General features: G+C 38.0%; 1 protein-coding gene across 1 annotated transcript in view; it reads right to left on the reverse strand.

Moving 5' to 3' along the window:
• Positions 1-4,991, reverse strand: part of LOC102820687 (succinate--hydroxymethylglutarate CoA-transferase-like) — a 1,213,992-nt gene that overhangs the window by 1,206,300 nt on the left and 2,701 nt on the right. The window lies entirely within an intron of this gene.

Below are 4,991 nucleotides of genomic sequence, written 5' to 3' on the forward strand. Positions count from 1 at the left end.
TCACTCAATTAATAATAAAAGCTTTAAAAAAAATTCTGTCATGCGACTCCAGCTTCATTTCTACCACCAAGGCCATATTTTCCAATTTTCCAAGACCATATGTTTCCAACTTTTGCATTCCAATCACCAGTCATTATCAGCACATCTTGACTGCATGTTTGATTAATTTCAATCTGACAAAGTTGGCAAAATCTTCAATTTCATCATTGGCTGTAGTGGTTGGCACATAAACTAAAATAATAGTTGTATTAACTGGTCTTCCTGGTAGGAACATGGATATTATCCTATCGGTGACAGCATTGTACTTCAAGTTAAATTTTGAAATGTTCTTTTTGACAATGAATGTGATGCCATTTCTCTTTCATTTGCCATTCCCTTCATAGGAAACGATCTGATTATCTGATTCAAAATTACCAATATCAGTCCATTTGTGTGTTCCATTTCATTTTTGACAATCTGAAATTTTGCTAGAGTCATACTTCATACATTCCATAGTACAATAATGAATGGAGCTATTTCTTCTCATTCTGAATCATGCTCCATTAGCAAATGAAGGTCCTGAAAGCTTTGCTCCACCCATGTTATTAAGGTCATATTTTTAATCCCTCCAAACCTAAAGGACTCATCTACCAGCACTGTATCAGACAATGCTCCATTAGACAACGCTATTCATAAGATTTTCAGTGACTCAGTAGACCACCTGTTCCTTCTTCTTAGTCTGTCTTAGTTTGGAAGCTCCACTGTGAAACCTGTCCACTATGGTTGGCCTTGCTGGTATTTGAAATATCAGGGGCATAGCTCCCAGTATCACTGCAGGATGCAAGCCACTACAGTTTGACACAGTGACTGATAAGTGGTGGAAAGATCTTGCTAAGATTCATCAAAAGGCTGTTCAGTACCATAGTCTACCCTTTATGAGTTTGTTGTTGTTGTTGTTAAGTGTCGTTGAGTCGGTCCCGACCCATAGTGACCCTGTACAGGGTTTCCGAGGGTGTAAATCTTTACGGGAGTAGAAAGCCTCATCTTTCTCCTGTGGAGTGGCTGGTAGTTTCAAACCGCTGACCTTAAGGTTCGCAGCCCAATTCGTAACCACTACGCTACCAGTTGTTAAGTATCATCAAGTCAGCTCCGACATAGAAACCCTGTACAGGATTTTCAAGGAGCAGCTGATGGGTTTTAAACTGCCAACTTTGTGGTTCACAGTCCAGTGCTGATCCTTTTTTCTTGCTTGTTGTCTCTGTTGGAATCCAGGTTAACTATATTGATAATGATACACCTTGTTGTTAGAATTATAAAATGTGTTTTTTAAGATGTACATCTACTATTATAGGAACTGAAAACCTTGCTTCATATCATGTTCAGAAAGTGATATATATCAACGCTTATTTGGGAGTCCTGGTGTGGTGCTGTAAGCTAATGTGCCAGACTACAAAGCTGCCTGAACTGCAAGGCTGGCAGTTCAAGCTCACCAGCTGCTCCTTGGAAACCTTATGTTGGGTCGCTATGGGTCAAAAATGACTTGATGGCACTTAACAACAACAACAATTTGGGAACCCAAACCTAGGGAAGCCTTGTGACTTAGGTTAGCCATTTGAAAATAGGTCAGGCAGTTCCTACAATGTGGCCATACCTTATCCACTTCCCATATCAAGATCACTGAAGTCAGCTGCTCAGCAATAACATGATGGGCTTACTTACTGGAGCTGCCTGACAACTAAGGTACCAGTGGTCCCCGTCTAGGGGGAAAACAGAACTAAAGTTAAGCTACCACCTGGCAGTAGCAAATATATGCTGAAAAGAATATGCCCTCTTCAAAATCATTGATTAAAAGGAATATAAAATGAAGCAGAGGCATCTGACCTAAAGTAAAATGGTTGAACTAATACTAATAGATCAGCATAACCTTTCACACACATTCAAACTCTGTTGCTTAGGAACCAATTCTATCACTAAAGAAAAGTTTTCTTTTGTGGTCAGGGTAAGAATATGGACATTATACATCATGGAGTCTGTAACTAACACTATATCAAAATTCTTTCTTTCAGATATCCCAAGAGAAAGGTAATTTTTACAACCTTTTCCTGAAAATATTCATTATACCACTGTTTTGTGACCAGTCATGAGATCCACTCCATAAGACATAATTGGTAATTTTGCCTTTTAATCAATCAATATATGAGGAGCCTTCAAAATGTTTGTGGAAAAATGGTATAGAACGATAATGGAATTTTCCCACAAATGTTTTGAAACCCCTTATTTTATAGGCGTATTAACATAACCAATCATGTTTAAAATCATGCTTTGCTCATTCTGCCTTTAAGTGATCTCAATCACTACAAACCTATCAGACTATTATATTTTGTAAACTTAAGAAAGGTGCACGACAGTATTGTATTTTTTCACCATACTTATTTAACCTGTATGCTGAGCAAATAATCCAAGAAGCTGGCTTATATGAAGTAAACCGTGGCATCAGGATTGGAGGAAGACTCATTAACAACCTGCAATATGCAGATGATACAACCTTGCTTGCTGAAAGTGAAGAGGACTTAAAACATTTACTGATGAAGATTAAAGAGCACAGCCTTCAGTATGGATTACATCTCAATGTAAAGAAAACAAAAATCCTCCGAACTGGACCAATAAACAACTTTCTTACCAACAGAGAAAAGATTGAAGTTGTCAAGGACTTCATTCTTCTTGGATCAACTATCAACACTCATGGCAGCAGCAGTCAAGAAATCAAACAACGTATAGTATTAGGCAAATCTGCTACACAAGACATTTTTAAAGTGTTGAAGAGCAAAGATGTCAGTTTAAGGATTAAAGTGCGTCTGACCCAAGCAAGGTATTTTCAATAATCTCATTGCATGAGAAAGCTAGACAGTGAATACGGAAGACCACAGAAGAACTGATGTATTTGAGTTATGGTGTTGGAGGAGGATATTGAAAGTGCCATGGGCTGTCAAAAAAGAATCAACAGATCTGTGTTGGAAGTACAGCCAAAGTGCTCCTTAGAAGCCAAGATGGCCAAACTTCATCTCTTCGTACTTCAGACATATTGTCAGGAGGAACCAGTCTCTGGAGAAGGATATCATGTTTGGTAAGGTGGAGGGTCAGAGAAAAAGAGGAAGACCCCCTACAAGATGGATTGGCCAAGTGCAACATCGATGGACTCAAGTGTGGCAACAAAAGTGAGATTGGCCCAGGATTGAGTAGTGTTTTGTTCTGCTGTGCATAGGGTCGCTATAAGTCAGTACTGACTCGATGGCACCTAACAACAACAACATGCTGCTTTTGTTGTGTGTAGTCAAATCTGTTGAATCTCATAGTGACCCTGCATAGGCTTTCCAAGAGGGATTGGTGAGTTTCAACTGCAGACCTTTAGGTTTGAAGTACTGTGCTTATCCTAAAGGGCCACATCAAGGTTCATTTGTTGTTGTTAAGTGCTGTCGAGTCAATTCTGACCCATAGTGACACTATATAGGGTTCCTGAGGAGCAGCTGGTGAGCTTGAACCGCCAACCTTGCAGTTCAAACAGCATTGCAGTCTGACGCGTTAAACCACAGCGCCACACCAGGACTCCATAAGGCACTATAATTATGTGTGTTTTGTGACCCCTTTCTTATAACATCAACTTGTTGGTGTTTCCATGACTCCCTATTCGAGTGATGTTTTGGTTTTTAACACTCTTTGATTTTCCTTTAAGAGAGTTAAGAGGCTTTTCTCTAAAACAAAAAAGCATGTTTTTATTTTATCAAGGTGTCATTCTTGAATGATCACAATTTTCTTTATAACTAAAAGTTTATGAAGCAATCAGAATTATAAACACTTCAGCCAAATTTTGGTTTTTGAAAATCAATACAAGCATGTTGTATGATGCTGGAGATCACATGACAGAATTCTGCAAAACCAATGATTTGTTCATTTCAAATACCTTCTTTAGACCGCATATAAGATGATTACACAAATGGACCTCACCAGATGGAATACACAGAAATCAAATTGACTACATCTGTGGATAGAAACGTGTGGGGAGTGCTTAACTCCTGTTGTTTGGCACAGTCGTAGCAGGGGAAGACACATTGTGCACAGCAAATGACTCTCAAAAAGCTGGTCCCTATCTTCCCTTCAAGTTAACTCTGAATTTACTTGTAAATATATAATATGGCCTTATTCACAGCCTTTCACCATGAGTTCTACAAACCTTAGGAAAAACTGGCTTAGCAGCAATTGCTTTCAGCTTCGGTGGATTGAATACAAAGAGAATTATATAAATTACTCCCTTTCATAGAGAACCTAAGTAATTGCATTTGTGAGACCACAAAAGCAGATAGCAAATTAAAGTCAAGCTGACCTACCCCTATAGACCTCACCACAATCAGTCACTAGCCAGAATTCACAAACCCCTACATACAAGCACCTGCATAAATAAGCAGCAAATAATGAACTTAAGTGAAGGATAGTTTTGACTTGACAATCTACACTTCCTGCAGCAATTAGCCAGGTGGGGCTTTATGCCACATAGCTTCCAAGCAATTTAATGAATACTTTAGAAAAATAAATAAGTTGATGTTAGTAATACTTTTATTATGAAAATAATATATACTATGTAGGATAGAAGATTGATAATTAGTTAGTCGAAATAATAAGGTCGTGCAAGCATTGATGATTAGTAGAAACTTATGTTACTTAGAAAATATAATCAGCAGTCTGATAAGTAGAAATGATTTGTGTAAAGTTTGACTTAATCTTTTAGTGGAAACAAGAAGAAACGGTTTATCACATACTGGGAAAAGAGATGAAAGTCAGTTTGAACATCACAGAAATATTTCTGTCAAAGTTGTCTAATGACCAGGTGCAAGAATGTTGTGATTAACTGTGTAATAATTCAAGAAAAGATCAAAGTGTCAATTCATTATGTACTATGTAGTTTTAAGTACAAAAATAAAGACTTGCTGAGCCGGGCGAGAACGACAACAGAGATAGCA

The sequence above is a fragment of the Chrysochloris asiatica genome, unplaced genomic scaffold (genome assembly GCF_000296735.1).
Source record: "Chrysochloris asiatica unplaced genomic scaffold, ChrAsi1.0 scaffold00006, whole genome shotgun sequence".
NCBI lineage: Eukaryota > Metazoa > Chordata > Mammalia > Afrosoricida > Chrysochloridae > Chrysochloris > Chrysochloris asiatica.